Raw genomic sequence first — 18381 nt, forward strand, 5'->3', positions numbered from 1 at the left:
AGGTGACTGTATTTCCTTTCTTGACAATTTCCCCTACAGACAGCAGGTTAGTTGCCACATTTTTCACATAATGAACATTGTGTGCTGTAACCATATCTGATTCACCATTTACACTTACATGTAGATCTAGTTTCCCAGCCAGGTGACACTGGAGCTTGTTGCCATCAACAGTAGATATTCCCATATGAGTCTTATCTTTCATGTCATAAAGAAGTGATTTATCTTTAACAATATGCACAGACGCACCTGAGTCTAAAATCCATTCCATATCACGATTGCTCATCCCACCAAAAGAATAAAAACATGAGAGTGCCTTACCTTTGTTATTGGTCTTTCTCTCTGGGCTATCAGTAGCATACCTCTTTTCTGAGTGTCTGACCTTGGGCTTACTTTTTCTTTGCACTGAGACGCAATATGTCCCATCTTCTGACATTTATAGCACCTCACCGGTTTCTTCTTTTTGTTTTTGGAGTAGAGAACAGACGCACCTACCTTCTCCAATGTACAACAGCTTGGAGCACTCTTTACGTCCTGCAGGATTTTCACCTTAACACTGTCGCCTGTGATTGGTATACCCGAGCTTTCAAGTCCCATAATCATAGGTGCATACCTTTCGGGCAGTCCTGCCAACAGCAATGTTCCTGTCCGTTCGTCAGCGATCTCGAATCCGATGTTTCTCAGTCGGTTCGACGTGGTTATTATTTTGTTAACGTATTCGTCTACACTCTTACATTTGTCCAGACGAGTGGTAATTAACTCGCGTAAAAATCCTACTTTTCTCGTAAGACCACCATCCTTCGTAAATTGTCCCAGACTTCTTTCGCTGTAGCAGCTTTTTCAACGTGAACATAATTCACCGAATCAATCAGTAATATCAATTTTGATTTTGCTTTCCTATCCTTACTTGAATAATTCTGATCTGTGGATTTCATTGTTCCATCTACCACGTCCCATAGGTCGTCTAAACGCAAATACGCTTCTACTGCGAACTTCCAGGTTGCATAGTTTTCGCGACCTGTAAGTCTTTCGATCTGTGGAATTTGTGCCGCACTCATTCTTAACGGTAACTTGCTTTTTATTGCCGTAAAGAACACCGAAAAATAATGCGGAAAAAAATTGCGATCGTCTTGTAAGGATAACTCGCACTTCACGTAAATTGGAACTTTTCCAATACTTTCTCCCTACTATTTTATTGATATACTTATTCCAAATGCACGCTGGGCCCATAACCTATTGGAATTTGCGCAGCTGGATAAGTATTAAGGAGAAAAGAGGACATCTTACTAATAACTATATTTGCACATTCAAGAACAAACAAAATTACAGCGAACACAACAGAATAATTGGCGCACACAAAGAGTGTTAGACAATGTCAAAGAGGTCTATTTTACACAGTGCACTTTGCGCTGTCACACACGAAATATATTGTTCACACAATTCCAACAATATCAAACTGAGGTCTGTTCAGAAATTGTAATTATTTGTTAATTATTACTTGAGAATAGAGTTCATTATTATTATAAATATGAGGGAATAATTATTTGTAACTTTAATTCCTCTCTCAGTAAGCATTATCTGTGGTAATTATTTCTTTCCGCTGCAAGGAGCGCAGCCATTGATGATAGCGATTTGTATCGCGTTTTTGTCTGTGTTTTCCTTAGAAACAAATCAAATGTTTGCTTCATGAAGTCTAAATAGTGCACAATACGAAAGTAGAGTTTATAGAGTTTAATAAGCAGTTCAAATACTTACTTATTTGGTCTAACAATAGAAAGTCTCTTTCAACTGTCTGCCGTCATCTTAACAATTATCTCAGCGGCAAATTCAAATTACGCAACTCTGCAGACAGAAAGGCTGAACGTAATACAAATGTGTAAAAATAAGTGTGCACCGGTGGCCCGAAGTCATTTTAATGAAAATGATTCGAATCAGATTGGTTCTTTAAAAACAGTGCTCATAGCACGATCCTTATAAGAAACTTTTCTAGCTGATGTATGGTGCCGAAATTAATTACGCACGAGTTGCGAAGAATATTGTTTCAGGTAACATACGTCAGTGTTGTGTGCGGTTGATATTCGGTGGTTTTAATGATCATTTTGCTGAAGATAACTATTTCCATCATAATCAATAGTTGTATAGAATCTGTTGTATGAACTGTGATTTAGTGACACTTACACATCTTACAGACAACACTTTAACACGACGTTAACTTGGAGTTCTTTAGCAACTTGACCAAATATTTAGTCGGGAGAAAAATTATTTAGTAATTACTCAATGTAATAAAATAAGATTATCATTTTCATTTACAAATTAGTTAAATACCAAACCACTGAATAACACAGCGAACGCCACACCTCGTCTTTTTACGTACTTGATCGTCTGCTGCCTTTACTACTTCATCCCTCAAAGTTACCCATTCTTCTTCTACTGTATTTTGTTCCCCCATTCCTGTCAATTGTTCCCTTATGCTCTCCCTGAAACTCTCTACAACCTCTCGTTTAGTCAGTTTATCGAGGTTCCATCTCCTTAAATTCCCACCTTTTTGCAGTTTCTTCAGTTTTAATCTACAGTTCATAACCAACAGATTGTGGTCAGAGTCCACATCTGCCCCTGGAAATGTCTTACAATTTAAAACCTGGTTCCTAAATCTCTGTCTTACCATTATATAATCTATCTGATACCTTTTAGTATGTCCAGGGTTCTTCCATGTATACAACCTTCTTTCATGATTCTTGAACCAAGTGTTAGCTATGATTAATTTATGCTCTGTGCAAAATTCTACCAGACGACTTCCTCTTACATTTCTTACCCCCAGTCCGTATTCACCCACTATGTTTCCTTCTCTCCCTTTTCCTACTCTCGAATTCCAGTCACCCATGACTATTAAATTTTCGTCTGCCTTCACTACCTGAATAATTTCTTTTATCTCATCACACATTTCATCAATTTCTTCATTATCTGCAGAGCTAGTTGGCATATAAACTTGTACTACTGTAGTAGGCGTGGGCTTCGTGTCTATCTTGGCCACAATAATGCGTTCACTATGCTGTTTGTAGTAGCTTACCCGCACTCCCATTTTTTTATTCATTATTAAACCTACTACTGCATTACCCCTATTTGATTTAGTATTTATAACCGTGTATTCACCTGACCAAAAGTCTTGTTCCTCCTGCCACCGAACTTCACTAATTCCCACTATATCTAACTTTAACCTATCCATTTCCCTTTTTAAATTTTCTAATCTACCTGCCCGATTAAGGGATCTGACATTCCACGCTCCGATCCGTAGAACGCCAGTTTTCTTTCTTCTGATAACGACGTCCTCCTGAGCAGTCCCCGCCCGGAGATCCGAATGGGGGACTATTTTACCTCCGGAATATTTTACCCAAGAGGACGACATCATCATTTAACCATACAGTAAAGCTGCATGCCCTCGGGAAAAATTACGGCTGTAGTTTCCCCTTGCTTTCAGCCGTTCGCAGTACCAGCACAGCAAGGCCGTTTTGGTTAGTGTTACAAGGCTAGATCAGTCAATCACCCAGACTGTTGCCCCTGCAACTACTGAAAAAGCTGCTGCCCCTCTTCAGGAACCACACGTTTGTCTGGCCTCTCACGAGATACCCCTCCGTTGTGGTTGCACGTACGGTACGGCCATCTGTATCGCTGAGGCACGCAAGCCACCCCACCAACGGCAAGGTCCATGGTTCATGGGGTGCAGCGGTAGGAATATCTTAGCGAGAAAGTGAAACCACGGAGGTAGCAGTATGCCGTCACCTGACTTCTACTCTGTTGATCCAATCCGAGATACCGTCAACAGACGTGAAGGAGTCTTCGAGCCTCCTACGACCAGCCTCCTAGATCTGTGGATAAATGTTGAAAAGACATGAGACAGTGCGGCTTGTGGAGTTTTCTGTCGCCGATGTCGAGTTTAGGAAATACTGTTTGATGCCAGACTGCAGAGTGAGAGTTCAATCACGTCTTAAATACTACAAGTAATAGGCTATGTCGTTGAACTGCACTACTTGGCAGCTGCTTCGGTGCAACGAGGTTTCCAACTCCATCAGGGCTTTAAAGCGAGTTATGGGCAGGAATTTGCTGGTGAAGAGCACTGAGAAATAGCGCTGTCAGAAGCAATCCTCTGCAGCAGGTCGCCAGCCACGAGTCAAGGTTACTCTTAAAGATCTAGTGAGTCAATTACAGTATAAATTTGCTGTAGAGTCTTGTTAGATACTACTTAAAGAACATCATTTGGAACATTATGACTGCGGAAGGGCAATTTTCCGCATTCAGAAGAGAGAGAGCGTGAACTCATATCCGAATTTAACAACTGTTGCGAAACAGTACTAGACGGGAGGAACGTAGTAAACCAAAAGCGCCTTTTGGTGTATGGCGCCTACATGTTGATGCTAGAGGGCGGAAAGGCGGGGTGAGGCACTTGCGCAAACACAGAAATAGTATGCAAGCAAAAAATTAAAAATTTATTCACAAGAAACTGTGCACCTGAAACGCAAAAGGTAGGTTTACAGCAAGTTGAGAAAGAGAGGGAGAGAAAGAAGGTGATATATATATGTGCGTATATCTGTGCTACCACAGACGACGTGTCACTGATCTCATTTGTGTTAAGTTGCAGTACACGCGAGGTACCTATTTGCGTCCACCGCACTGAAAGGATTGTATAAGTTCTAATCAATTTTCAACAACCTGCAGTCTTCTATAGTTCTTGTCCTCCGCGTAGTAAACAGCACGTAGGTCGTTAATCCGTTATCTTGAGACTATAAGAAACTTATAGCGTGGAATTATTGTTGTTGTTGTTGTTGTTGTTGTGGTCTTCAGTCCTGAGACTGGTTTGATGCAGCTCTCCATGCTAATCGATCCTGTGCAAGCTCGTTCATCTCCCAGTACCTACTGCAACCTACATCCTTCTGAGTCTGCTTAGTGTATTCATCTCTTGGTCTCCCTCTACGATTTTTACCCTCCACACTGCCCTCCAATGCTACATTTGTGATCCCTTGATGCCTCAGGACATGTCCTACCAACCGGTTCCTTCTTCTTGTCAAGTTGTGCCACAAACTTCTCTTCTCCCCAATCCTATTCAATACCTCCTCATTAGTTACGTGATCTACCCACCTAATCTTCAACATTCTTCTGTAGCACCACATTTCGAAAGCTTCTATTCTCTTCTTGTCCAAAATTTTTATTGTCCATGTTTCACTTCCATACATGGCTACACTCCATACAAATACTTTGAGAAACGACTTCCTGACACTTAAATCTATACTCGATGTTAACAAATTTCTCTTCTTCAGAAACGCTTTCCTTGCTATTGCCAGTCTACATTTTATATCCTCTCTACTTCGACCATCATCAGTTATTTTGCTCCCAAAATACCAAAACTCCTTTACTACTTTAAGTGTTTCATTTTCTAATCTAATTCCCTCAGCATCACCCGATTTAATTCGACTACATTCCATTATCCTCGTTTTGCTTTTGTTGATGTTCATCTTATATCCTCCTTTCAAGACACTCTCCATTCCGTTCAACAGCTCTTCCAAGTCCTTTGCTGTCTCTGACAGTATTACAATGTCATCGGCGAACCTCAAAGTTTTTATTTCTTCTCCCTGGATTTTAATACCTACTCCAAATTTTTCTTTTTTTTCCTTCACTGCTTGCTCAATATACAGATTGAATAACATCCGGGAGTGGCTACAACCCTGTCTCACTCCCTTTCCAACCACTGCTTCCCTTTCATGCTCCTCGACTCTTATAACTGCCATCTGGTTTCTGTACAAACTGTAAATAGCCTTTACCCCTGCCACCTTTAGAATTAGAAGAGAGTATTCCAGTCAACATTGTCAAAAGCTTTCTCTAAGTCTACAAATGCTAGAAACGTAGGTTTGCCTTTCCTGAATCTTCCTTCTAAGATAAGTCGTAAGGTCAGTATTGCCTCACGTGTTCCAACATTTCTAAGGAATCCAAACTGATCTTCCCCGAGGTCGGCTTCTACCAGTTTTTCCATTCGTCTGTAAATAATTCGCGTTAGTATTTTGCAGCTGTGACTTATTAAACTGAATTATTATTATGTGAATAATTAAATTTCCAATTAGTTTGTGTATATGGATTTCCACTCGCTTGTTGTTGGCAGAACACCAGAAACTACACAATTACATTCCACTTTAGAGTCATAAAATATTTCCATTCCTCAATAAAATAATGAACCACGTATTTCCTTGATTACCAGCACGCTGTTCTCAACTACATGTCCAAATAACATACATTGCTGATAGAGTCTTAACCTGATGCCGACCACGGCAGACATCATGTCTGCTCTCCGACACTGGTGAACCAGCTCTGATCTCACAGCCGTCTAAGTTAGGCACGATCGGAAGATCACCGAAGTGCTTCGTCTGCCTTTTCGTTTAGCAGTTGTTTATTATTCTGCTGGTTATTAATACTTATGGAATGATAGCACGCTATTAAGAGATACTTTAATATGAAATCCAAGTGAATACGCAAAATAATTTGTCTAATATTAATAACAGAAGTTTATCATTGCGGCACGCAAACTTCCGAAAGCAGCAGCCAATCGCGAAGAAGGACCACAATTTAGACGGTCTTCCTTACCAGACCCCTACTGAACAAACCATCTGTCATTGGTACCACATACCATATTACGTCATCTTCCCACTGCTGTCTTTTCAATGCTCTAAGAAGAGCTTCTTGTAGCCGAATATGATGGCTGTAAGACCAGAAATAATAAAAATCCCTCTCCTTTTGGGATTTCCATAAGTTTGTAAACGAATTTATTGAGGATAACAATCAGTTTTTCTAATCACAAAATAATTAAGTCTATAATTATATAAGTTGATTAATAATCTGAGAATGAAAAAATATAAAATAGATTCTATTTTTTGAAAAAACAATAACAAATAGTAGTATAGTGAAATGGTATGGCTCTTGAGAGATGATAACTGAAAAATTTATAAAAATGTGAGTAAAAATTTGTTTAGTTTTAAAACTGATTGTTATCTGCAAAAACACCTCAAAAGGAGGGGGATGTGTAATATTTCTGGCGTTGCAGCCATCATATTCGGCTACAAGAAGCTGAATATAATGGCTGTCACGCCAGAAATATTACAGGTTGCTTGGCATAGGACCATAAAAAGTGTGTACGCTGGCACATCACAGCATTACAGATTACAAAACGCCACGGGCCGCTGCTGCGCATTTGTATCTTCGGGTCAGTTCTAGTGTCCGATACCACCCGTCGGCTTTGACCAATGACGTAATGTGTGATGTTATTTTGTTTGTGCCGGAGATGGCTGTCGATGAACGTTAAATGATTTATCTGGATTTCCTCGTTACGCACGTATATTAAAAATTCGATGTTGATTGTTTTGTTTTCAACTCGTAATTTGTTTTCGGCATCTTTTGTTAATGGGAGTAGTCGTGATTTATAAGCAGTCGAGATTTATAAGCATTCGTGATTTCTGTCGCTGTTCGTTATGGATGAGTCAGTTGTTTTTACTGCGAAAATTCTGCTTCAGAAAATGAGTGACCGTAAATCAACTATAAAATTTTTGGGTCTAGTGAAGCAGGGGATAGAACCCGCCGGTTTTGACCGATGATGTCATATATTACTCATAGATAATAATGTCTTCACATTCAGCCATAGATAATAAAACAGTTCTGTGTTCCGGATAAGAGCTATCATTGCACATTAAAATAATTGAAGGTGATTTTAAAAGAGATCAAAATATTCTTCGTGTGCATTTATTTAAATAATTGGTTGTTTGCAATTCGTTCTGTACTTAATTTCATTCTTAGTGATGTTGAGGTAATTTGGACTATTAGTTTCTTATTTTAGGACAATTTTCAGTATCTCATTTTCGTTTGTATGTATGAATTTATCTGTTCTGATGAACCTGGATGATTTGTGAGAGGCTATGGGTTTAGACATGTTGGTCACGATTTGTTTTTTACAAATGTGTGGTGTCGTTGCCGAGTATGTTCGATGTCGTGAGTGCGGCGAACACATGCGCCTCACAACTGTATCTCGTCGCCGTACTCATGACTTATTCGTATGACGCTGCAGCATAGACCGATTGTGGCAGTCCAGTAGAGAGACATTATGAAAATCACGTACTGTTGGTGTTTGAGATATCCTGTGTGGCTGTGTGTCCATGAATGTCGTGTGAGTAAGTGTACAGTTGTGGACTTGTACTCTTTTTGTAGGGAAGTTTGTGGGGAATACATGAAATATAATGGGCCGTTGCGGGGGGCGGGGGGCGGGGGGCGGGGGGCGGCTGGGTGTTATGGTCGAAATTGGCGAGTCATAGCCCAACTGCTCCTGGGTGTGGAATATGTCTGTGAGTAAGTGTGTATGTGTGTGTGTGTGTGTGTGTGTGTGTGTGTGTGTGTGTGTGTGTATGTGTGTGTGTGTGTTTTCGTAATGTTTTGTTTTTTATGTTGGTACGTGATTTTTGTTGATGTCTTTCTAGGCGAACTTCGGCTCTTTTAAGAAGTTCCCGCGTGGTAAGTTCAGTTTTCCATTTTTTTCGTTTACTGCATTTGACGATTTTGACGCATTTCATTATTATATTACACCATTACGTATGTTTTCGTGTACTTCAGTACGTAATAGAAATTTCGCAGCTGTCGTTCTTCTTTCGTTTCCCAGCACTAGTAATATTAAAGGCGAAACGCCCGACACAACTAAAATATGTATCCCGTCATTTAGTTGACCTTTACACTGACACTACCTATTCGAAAAGAACGATATTGTAACATTGATGAGAGTTACCTATATATGTCAACCTGGAGAGCAGGATACAAATGTTGTGAATAGCTATATAGCTCAACTAAAGAATGGGATACTATTGTCACAGCTATGATGAAAACTATAACTTTCAGTCGATACTATTAGCATTGAAGGGAAAAAAACTGTACCCCCTAGTGAAGTACGGGATACAAATTGCATATGTGTCGTCTTATTGCCTCTTCGCGTAGTTCAACTTAGCGGACATCTTAGCGGAGAAACGATGCCCCTGTCACACTTTAGTAACGTAAAAAAGTGTTTCTTTTTATCGCCTCCAAAGGTAAGGATAAAGTCTTTGGCACAATCCCGTCACCAGACTACCAGCCTGGTGGAGTGCAGCCTTTCTATCCGCCGCGGCACTAGGACACAGAAGACTGGTGGGCTCCTCGCCCCAGCCGCCTTTTAGGCGTGGGAAGGATCCTTAGTATTCATTTTGACTGCAGTCTGAGTGGACCTGTGCTGTCTAAGAAACAGTGCGACAAGAAAATATGTCACCCCTACCCCAGACTGGACCAGGCTCCAGTGCCGGAGTCTAGTGCTGCACACACTGATCACCACAGCTCCTTTATCTCCTCTAAATACTCTCAAGTATTGTACACGTACTGTTTTATACCCTGTATATGTACGCTGTGTAACACAACGATACTGACAGACTGTAGAGGGTGCTTTTAGAAAGACACTGAGGATAGGTATCTGTATCTGGAAATGTCATCCTACGTCTCTGTAGAACGTCGATGAGGTATATAGGACAAAGGCTACCGCTCCGCTACCACTTCTGCAGCAAGCGTTAGTATGTACGCTGATGAACTGTGAGTGTAACTTGTCGCTGTATGCCTGACAGCATTCAGAACGTTAGATGGCTTCGGATACGTACACACATTTCGCAGTAACACTGTCAGTGTGCACATCCAGGATGCTGCCAAAGAGGTGGCATACCGACAAGCATTGGCCACTGTAATTTCAAACTCTCTGACCGTCATTGCATTATGTTTCTACAACATAAGTTCCTGTCATCTGTCTGTCCCGCAAGACATCCTCTACAATCTCTCCTAGTTTATCGGTACTGCTTTATTAAACCCTGTATGTTGTGAAACGAAATAATGCTATGATTCCCTTGGGATACATCTGTACTACTTCCACGTCTGAAGAGCGCACGGTACGAGTGCGGTCTCTGCAGTTTTTACTTTCCTTGTTGCTCTTAGCGTATACGAGGAGAAGTCATAAAAGTTTGGGTAACACCTCAAAAAAGTTACGTAAGTCAGCTTTCATTTGTTTAAAGATACATGTCTGCAGTCGCGTACACACTGAAACACCATTGCCACAGTAGGATAGCATGCCGCTATAGGAGACAAAACAGAACTGTGCAGCCTATTGATAACGTGGAGTATTATGCAGTAGCCCGCCCGGTTGGCCGTGCGGTCTAACGCACGGCTTTCCGGGCGGGAAGGAGCGCCTGGTCCCCGGCACGAATCCGCCCGGCGAATTTGTGTCGAGGTCCGGTGAACCGGCCAGTCTGTGGATGGTTCTGAGGCGGTTTTCCATCTGCCTCGGAGAATACGGGCTGGTTCCCCTTATTCCGCCTCAGCTACACTATGTCGGCGATTGCTGCGCATACAAGTTCTCCACGTACGCGTACACCACCATTACTCTACTACGCAAACATAGGTGTTACACTCGTCTGGTGTGAGGCGTTTCGCCGGCCGCGGTGGTCTAGCGGTTCTAGGCGCTCAGTCCGGAACCGCGCGACTGCTACGGTCGCAGGTTCGAATCCTGCCTCGGGCATGGATGTGTGTGATGTCCTTAGGTTAGTTAGGTATAAGTAGTTCTAAGTTCTAGGGGACTGATGACCACAGATGTTTAGTCCCATAGTGCTCAGAGCCATTTGAACCATTTTTTTTAGGCGTTTCCTGGGGGAGTCCACCGGGGGTCGAACCGCACAACAACCCTGGGTTCGGTGTGGGGCGGCGGAGGTGTGAAGTGGACTGTGGTAGTCGTCGTGGGGTTGCGGACCACTGCGGCTGGGACGGAGCCTCTCCATCGTTTCTAGGTCCCCGGTTAACATAACATAACATAACATCTTGCAGTAATTCGTTTTCTGCATTTGAAGGTGAGCAACGCTGCAACAATCCATGCTGGCAGGGACGGCTCCTGCGTATGTTTGCAGGAAATAATTAAGTTGAATTGTGTTTACTTTTTGAGCTTCCAACACAAGTGCGGTAGTAGTGCTCCTCCTCCCCTCTGTTGAACTACCCGGGCTCTGGCTGCAAGTGCGGAACGCCGCTGAGTGGGACGGAAATGTGTTGACGGCGCCTTGGGGTTGCCCTGCGCCTGCAAACGCGGACTATGGCGTGTCAGGGGTGGTGCGAAGTGGTAAGGAAATGCCCGGCAGCACTGTTCTCGTATGTGGACCTTGTGTTTATAAACACCTCGTGCAAGCCTACCTGCCAGCCACAGAAACAGGGTCCTATCTCTTCCGAAACTGTCAGATCTTCAAAAAAGCTGAATTCTCGCACTTAACAGTTACGTGCAGTTGCGAACGAAATAGCTATTTATTATCCAGTGTGTTCGCTATTTCAGCATGTGCTCAATTGACAAGCAAATACGTGAAATAATGAATGAAATAATTTCCTTGTTCTCTTAACCCAGTTTACACAAATATGAATAAAAATTAGAAATCAAGAGGTTGGGTAGGCCGACTCCTACTTCGACAATATCGCAGACAGTTAAAACGTAAAGTCATCAATTCAACAGAAAATTTAACTTCGAACTGTACAACAAGCACCAATGGCTATGTGGCTGTGATTTCAAAAATGCCTTTTTTTTCTTTTCCTTGCTAATTATTTTGAGGAGAGCATTTGTGTACTAAACATGGAGTTTGTGACATTCAACAACTCCCTCACAAAATTAGGAAACAGGAACTTCCATCAGTCCATATGAATAACGTTTTGAATCTGGAAGTCTAGGCATTTTAAATATACCTTCCCAATTAAACTGGGTACACAAGATACGTGACATGAGACAACCAAAAGGTTGCCGACAGTACGAACATACTGAATCTAATTATTAACTGTATACCTTTCTGTGGTACATTGGAACTTCACCACAGAGGTCATAATGACACAGAATTTTTTTTCAAATTGTGGTGTTCATCGTGCCTTGATTAATTTTACTGCAGAATTAGACCCTGTATTAAAATGGCGTTTAGAGAAAGCAACATTATTCGAAAGCGCCTCTAAAACTATACAGGATGAACTCCTCCAATGCATGATTCAAGTCTGCCCAGAGGAAATTAGAAAGGAAATTAAAGATGGGGAGATTTCGGCAGGAATGAAACCAATGATGTACTCTGCGTTTTGCAGATGGAAGATCAGTTGAAAGATTTTGGACTTCATAGTACCAGAAAAGCAAAATCACCACTTGGAGAATTGTCCGCACGAACTAATAGCACAAACATAATGGAGGGGGCAGCAGTCATGATTGCTCATCACGTGGGGTGTAGGCAGGTGTTACGCAAAAGTTTTCCAATCCTCAGAAATTCATTCCTAGTGCACCAGCTGATTCTCATTATGGCTTAAAGTCGCTTCGATTAATAAAACTGTGCGATGCGAATATTTTTCATTAAAATTCAGGAACTTTGCGGCTTCTTTTCAGCATTTCCGCAAAGAAAAGCAAATCTTGACGAAATAGTACGAAAACGACTGCCACATTCAGTGCCTACTCGATGGAATTTTCAGTCTGGCAGCGCCAATACTGTTTTCGAATATGGGGAAGATATAATCAAGTGCGTGGATAATATGAGCAAGGGGAAAAACAGTGGAATGAAAACACTAGCCTGTGATTTAGTAACTATTTTAAAAGACGAAAGGCAAATTATATTCCTCTCGTTTTCCATAAAATTATGACTTATGTAGATATTTTGTACAACCAGCTACAGATAGGGGATATTGATCCAACTTATGCACGAGATTAGGTGACAGCTGTTGAGCGTGCAGTTACAAAAATTGCAGAATGAGTGAATGAAAATTCAACATTTTTGCACACGTATCACTGACGCTGTAGCAGTTATGTGCAGTTATTAGTTATGAGGTGAAACAAAGATTCAATTCCACTGGGCACGTAGTTGCAGCCTCTCTTTCTCCATCAGAGAAATTCACCGTTCACTCTTCCAGTTTCCCAGAAATTGATTTCAGAGCTATAACTGAATGCTATTCTTTTTTGGGGGCAAATAAACTTTGAAGGGAACAGTCTGTTGTATGTGGTAGAGAGGATTCAAAAGTATTTGTGGAGCTTTGAGCTTGCAAGATTACGAAATAGATAATAATCGTTCTGATACATCGAGCAAAGCCGTGAAACTCTTGAAACCGTTAGTTGCAATTCCAATGATCACATCAGAAGCAGAACCTTGTTTTTCATAACTGAAACTTGTCAGAACATTATTGGTTCAAATGGCTCTGAGCATTATGGGACTTAACTTCTGAGGTCATCAGTCACCTAGAATTTAGAACTACTTAAACCTAACTAACCTAAGGACATCACACACATCCATGCCCGAGGCAGGATTCGCGCCTGCGTCCGTAGCGGTCGCGCGGTTCCAGACTGTAGCGATTAGAACCGCTCGGCCACCACGGCCGGCTCAGAACATTATTACAGAATACCACGGACCAAGAATGACTATCAGCACTCGCAATGTCTTCTATTATACGAGACCTAGTTGTAGGCATTTCCGACTTCTGTCAAAGAGTGATTAAAAAATTTATAAACATGAAGGAAAGAAAAATGAAGTTTCTGTACAAGTGATCACTATTACACCAAAATGCAGACGTACAATCGAACGACGTTAACAATCGGTCTTGCTGGAAAAGGCTAGTAAGACAGACCTACTCCTTTTTTTGCGTGCATAGAGTTGCAATCCTTCTTAATTTATTTTATTCTGCAAACTTATAATTTATTCTGCCTACACGTTTTGGTGTGATTACGAGTAAATGCTGCAGTGACATGAACGAGCGATCAATTTATATCATGCATTACAAAATCATGAGCAGTACGCTGATTCTCTCTCCTTCGTCAATGTATTTCTTGCTGTGCAAAGTGCACCACCATCCTTTTTTTTCACAGGCCGCCACTGTATGTTGTGCTGCTGGAAGTGCACGGCAACGATGCAACACCACATTATTCAGTGTTGAAGTGGTACAGATTGTTCCAGTGTGGTTAAAGCAGGCTGAATGAAATGGCAGACCATTTCTCTATGAAGAATCCGAAAACGAAGCGAAGTGGAGGCGCCAGCGTTCTAAGATGGTATATCACAATTGACCAGGTAATGAAAAATGATAAATCAGTCACGGATCAATTTTCAACGTCTTGTACTACATTTTGAACGTGACGAGATGTTCACCTGTCTAAATAACGGTGGTTGTCATGTAAGCTACTCGGCTGCATTCCGGATTCCGCATCTACTCATACCCATTCGGAAAGCCTTCTCCCTCCCACCCCCCTTTCCCCCACCCCAACCGAGGCAGTAGCGGAAATACTGAAGCTTTGTCAGGCCACTCTAGCTGACTTCTTTGGCCTTCGAAGTACCAAGGCCCTCTAGAAATATGTGCAAAACAAGCGGTGTAAACACGTTGATTCACTACCATCGAAACAGGCAAGGAACCAAACATGAGTGTTTTTTGGGACTGTCATGGGCTGATGCTAACAGAGTATGCTCCTAAGGATCAAACCATCACAGGAACATAGTAATGAAATCTGACCAATTTTCGATATGCTGTGAACACGAAACATAGCAGAAAGCTGACTAAGCGGGTGCTTTTGCTCCACAACGCCGTAGGGATTCTGCACAGGATGCTATCACGTGTTCTCATTTATGAGGCGTTCTTTTAGGGTGAACGTTTTCTGAGCAGACAGAATGCAGGCTTCTTTTAACAAAGTATCTACCAAGTTGTCAGGAAAAATGTGTCGCGTTGTGGGACAAATATGTAGAGAAATACCAACAACGTCACTAAGTTTCATAACCGTAGGTTGATTTTTTTCGACATGACAATTAAAAGTTTATGGCTACCCCTCGTACTCCAGTTGAAAAAATATGCAACACACTCGTGCGGTGGCCGTTAACGAAAATGGACACGAAAATGGACAGGAGTGCTATAGATTGTTCCTGAGCGAGAGCTCCCTCCTTTTGGGTCGGCTGAAGCCAGTAAATGACGGTCATCTCCGCACCATGAGTGGTTTATTTACGACCGCTGCCAACATTGGTGAACTGAAAATACTCTACCTCCGAGTATAATAGCCATTACGAAGCGATTCTCGCGCCGTGGCACGCCGAACCAGTGAGCACTGCGTGACGAAAGCGCAGATTGTTGTCTCACACAACCACTCTCATTGGGCCTTGTGTTGGACCTTGCTTTCTCCTACAACTGGCCACAGGGGACACGCCATGGCGACGTCGTCCGTCTGTTCATAAAAATTTCCATTGAACAGGAAGTACGTTGAAGTGAGCACAAACTCAATGAATCTCGTCAGGTGTGTGTCGAACACAGGATACCAGAGTAAGGAGGTGGGAGCTGCTACCCCATAAATGCCGCCACCCACCGCGACGAGAGTATGGATAACAGTGGGTGTGGTGAAGGAGGAAATGGCCAGCAAACAAAGGACGCCGACAGGAGCGGAGCAGCAATGTCTGAAGACAACTCTACATCTTCCGAGGGAATACTCCACTCGTCTACTAGACGAAGACACAGGCATTCCGATTCTGTGGGGTAGATTCAGGATCAGCGCGAGACCGTTCTACGAGAAAGCGGGCCAATCCCGAAAGCGGCTCTTCCGTGAATTAGGCCATGAACCACATCACATGCCAACAACACGTTGGTCTGATATGCTGCGAGAATTATTTTATCGCAGATGATGCAGGAAATTATCACCACATCACCCAAGGTAAGGTTTTTGTTTTCTTCCCCACAGGAAGACCAGGAACAGCGTTTTCATGCTTACGCTGCTCACCATGCCGAGCGAGGAGAGCTCGCCAAAGAAGTAACATCGACAGGAGGAGTAGTAGCCATTCGAGCTCGAGCAGTAGATTTATCGATCTTGTGAAAGGGATCTCAAGGAAAAACATCCCAAGGGGTTGCCGTACCCAGTACGTCCAGGGTCTGACCGGCAGCAGCAAGATCTTAATTGACAGGTACCAAAACCTGTTCACTCAGGACCCCTTCAGCGAAGATACGATGGAGGCTGGGGGGGGGGGGGGGAACTAATGCAGGCTATTGCTGAGGATAAGAGATCACGGTGGTGCAAAATAGTCGAGAATCTTGATATGAAACAAAACAGCAGACGTGCATGGAAATTACTGAAAAACTTAAGTGGGGACCCAACTGACCACCAGCAGAAGAACAACGGGGTAACAGCAAATCAGATTGCTAGCCAACTTCTGAAGAATGGGAAAACCAAAGGGAAAAGAGAAAGGGAAAGAGTTATACCCCAAGAACAAAAAGATTACGGACTCCTCAATGCTTCATTCACAGCAACCGAACTGGAAGACGCCATTCAGAGTATGAAACTGAATAAGGTCGCTGGAACTGATGACCTTAGAACGGAGCAGATAAAACAGTTTGGGCCCAAAGCTCGAAACTGGTTACTACAAATGATGAACACCTGTATTAAAGAGCTGAATATTCCAAAACTATGGCGGCAGGCGAGAGTGGTGGCTTTACTAAAACCTGGCAAGGAGATAAAGGACACCAAAAGTTACAGACCACTGTCACTTCTATGCCATCTCTGTAAGATACTGGAGGGGATGATTCTCAACCGGGTGGCAGAAACTATAGATGGAAAGCTCATAAACGAACAAGCCGGTTTCAGACCAGGAAGATCTTGTTGTGGGCAAATAGTTAATCTGACGCAACATATAGAAGTCGGGTGTGGGAAAAAAATTAATAACTGGAGCAGCTTTCATAGATCTTACTGCTGCATACGACACGGTAAACCAAAGAAAGCTATTGCGCAAATTATATCACCTCACAGGGGACTATAGGTTGACGATGGTTATTGGTAGTCTTCTGCAGAATCGAAGATTTTATGTCTCCCTAAATGGTAAGAACAGTAGATGGCGACTGCAGAGGAATGGCTTACCACAAGGAAGTGTACTTTCTCCCATCCTTTATAATGTGTACACTAATAACCAACCTATACCTCAAGATGCAAGACTCTTCGTATATGCTGATGACACAGCTGTGGTGGTCCAGGGGTCCAATTTTGATGCAACATCTGGAAACCTCTCTAGAGCGCTTGAAGAACTGGCTCAATACTATGACGCAAATCACCTCAAGCCAAACCCTGACAAAACCCAAGTATGTGCTTTCCACCTGCGCAATAGAGATGCTGGAGTTGAGCTCTTCGTTACATGGCAAGGTAAGAAGCTAAAGCACTGTCCAACACCTAAATACCTTGGGGTTGTACTTGACAGAACGCTTTCCTTCAAGCAGCATTGCCAAAACACCAAAGCTAAAGTCTGCTCCAGGAATAACATCATCCGCAGGCTGACAAACTATGAATGGGGAGCTCAACCATCAGTACTGAGAACATCAGCACTTGCTCTGTGTGTTTCTGCAGCAGACTATGCAGCGCCAGTATGGGAAGCATCTGCACATGCTAAACAGGTTGATGTAAGTGTAAATGAGACAATGCGAATTGTTACAGGCTGTCTCAGACCCACACCAACGGGTAATTTGTACCTACTTGCTGGAATTGCCCCATCCAAGATCAGAAGGCAGGTGGCAGCAGACGCTGAGAGAACAAAGAAAGAAACAGATTCTCGACACCCACTGAATGGGCACGTCACTCAGGCTCGGAGGCTTAAGCCTAGAAATAGCTTTATTGCAAGAACCAAGATCCTCGACGGTTCACAGGAAGATAATAGAGTCCGTAGATGGGAGAATGAACAAATCGCACTGCAAATAATACCAAAAGAGCAAATGGCACCTGGAAACAAACTTCCTTATACAGTGTGGAGAACACTAAATAGGCTGAGGGCTGGTGTACCCAGATGCAAAACTAATCTGTGTAAGTGGGGACTGCTCACTAACGATGACGACGTTCTTTGCGGATGCGGAGAGGTACAAGACGAGGCACATCTGCTCATGTGCCGACTACTGCCGGAACCCTGCAGTTTTAGTGACCTGCTACAAGCCAACGACAAAGCCGTTGTGGTGGCTAACTATTGGAAAAATAAAATTTGATCTGGACACGGAAAAGTAAAGTAAAGTAAAGTGCATACCTACAGGCTCTTCACTAGCAACTGACTGGCGAGGCTTCTAAAAGAGCAAATCGTTTTGTAGTTTCGAAGCAAATTATCGCGTTCTCGAAACTTCACTTTGCCAGACCAGCCGGCCAGAGAGGATCGCCATTGCGAGGCGAAGGGTGTGGCGGATCGCCGTCCGGCAGAGACTTGTCTGTCGGTGGTCCCACCCGGCCCCCACCAATGATGCGCTCGGATTTTCAGACAACGAGATGGAAACTACGTTCGTAACCAAGACTGCGAACGCAAGATGCTGTTACAGGATCGACTTGGAGAG

General features: G+C 42.8%; 1 protein-coding gene across 1 annotated transcript in view; it reads right to left on the reverse strand.

Moving 5' to 3' along the window:
- LOC124623034 (A disintegrin and metalloproteinase with thrombospondin motifs 14-like) overlaps positions 1-18381 on the reverse strand; it is an 81341-nt gene that overhangs the window by 40539 nt on the left and 22421 nt on the right. The window lies entirely within an intron of this gene.

Source organism: Schistocerca americana, chromosome 7 (assembly GCF_021461395.2).
Source record: "Schistocerca americana isolate TAMUIC-IGC-003095 chromosome 7, iqSchAmer2.1, whole genome shotgun sequence".
In the NCBI taxonomy this organism is placed as follows: Eukaryota; Metazoa; Arthropoda; class Insecta; order Orthoptera; family Acrididae; genus Schistocerca; species Schistocerca americana.